The following is a 1611-nucleotide window of genomic DNA, read 5'->3' as shown; positions in this document are numbered from 1 at the left end:
CCCAGTGGCTGACGTGTCCCAGCTCCCATGGTAGTCAAATTCTTTACTTCTTCGCTCGTCCGCTCACTCGCGCCGTCGCTCCTTCGGAAAACCTTCGGAATTTACATAACATAAGTTCTTGCAGAACCTTGCATCATAGGTAAGGTTCAGCATGAATGAAATGACTTCTTTTGCTCGTCGCTTCGCTCCGCTCCCTCGCGCCTTCTTTTTTTATCAAATTGTTTGTTTTTTTGTATACCTACCGACTCTATTAAGTAAAGTAAAGCCTCTAAGGGAGCACGACATGTTGTAGCAGAACTGCTTGATGAACTTGGTAGCCAACTCAGTGAATGTTGGAATGGATTCGGCTGGGGGTTAGGTTGGTAAGCCAGTCTAATGCTGCCCCGGAAAGGTTTCATTGGAATAAGCGGATAAGGTTTGCATCGTCGCCAGCGAATTCCGTGCAGTAATGGATCAGGTGAGCTGAATCCGCCCGGGCTTGCCTGAACCCATTGTCACGATGGAATGTTTACTTCGTAACAAAAAGTTAAAGCAGAAATTGACTTCTTCGCTCGTCGCGCCGTCGCTTCTCCGCTCCTAAAGTCAAGTGGATGCTTTCTTGCATTTTAGCAATTCGGCCATTTGCTCTCGCTTAGACATTAGGAGATCGGCCTGATGAGGGCGCACTGCGAGCCCCTATTTGTAAGGCATTGGAGTAGGTCTTTCATATATAAAAAAAAAATGATAATTATTAAAAACCCCAATTATGACATCTCTTCTCTCCCACTTCACACCTCGGAGCGCACTGTTCTTATAGAGATAAAAGCGCTTTCACATCTTCTTAACCCAAGGAAAGCGGAGCTAAAAGGGGACTCCTGGGAACAGATCCAGTGGAGACGAGGTGGGGCCTGTAGCTCAGAGGATTATAGCATGTGGCTACGAACCACGGTGTCGGGGGTTCGAATCCCTCCTCGCCCACAACCGGCCAGGGAAGGCGCGACTTTACTTTAGGAGCGGAAAAGAATGATCGGGAGAGCGGCCGCAAAGCTATGGAACTTGGGTATGGGTCTTTTGTCGAAATGGAATGGCCTTACTTTTTTTTCTCGTGAATTAATTTAATAATGAAAGGTCCGAATCAGCATATTTATGTTCCCGTCACTCTTCCTCAGCCAGGCTTGGGCAGAATAGCAGAACAAGTCCAATAGTAGCATAGCCAAGCGTTCCTCGTTATTGTTTGCTCGCGGCCGATCGGGAGAATTGATGACTGCATCAAAGATGCACTGCTAGTACATCATCTGAGAATGATTAATTGCTCCTAAAGTCGCCCCTGAAGGGACCGGATCTACGCCAGGACGGTGATTCTCAAATCTCGCAGAACAGAATGTGATACGATGAGATAGAATGCAATAGAAACAAAGACAGGTTATGTCTTTTTCAAAAAAAGAAGGCGCGAGTGAGCGGGAGCATAAGGGAGCAGAAGGGAGCGTTAGATAAAAGCAAGAATACACGAGCGCTTTCATTTCTTTACAGAACGTAACTTTCATTCAGAAAACATAAAATCTCCCCAAGTAGGATTCGAACCTACGACCAGTCAATTAACAGCCGACCGCTCTACCACTGAGCTACTGAGGA

The 1611-nt window shown here is 46.6% G+C and overlaps 1 non-coding gene across 1 annotated transcript; it reads right to left on the bottom strand.

Moving 5' to 3' along the window:
- Nucleotides 1-1539: 1539 nt before the first annotated feature.
- TRNAN-GUU (transfer RNA asparagine (anticodon GUU)) lies at nucleotides 1540-1611 on the bottom strand. Its single transcript has one exon. It is a non-coding gene; the product is annotated as a tRNA-Asn (tRNA).

This window comes from Wolffia australiana, chromosome 1 (genome assembly GCF_029677425.1).
Source record: "Wolffia australiana isolate 7733 chromosome 1, ASM2967742v1".
In the NCBI taxonomy this organism is placed as follows: Eukaryota; Viridiplantae; Streptophyta; class Magnoliopsida; order Alismatales; family Araceae; genus Wolffia; species Wolffia australiana.
Note: the sequence above shows the minus strand (reverse complement) of the source record. Positions and strands in the feature narration are given on the sequence as shown.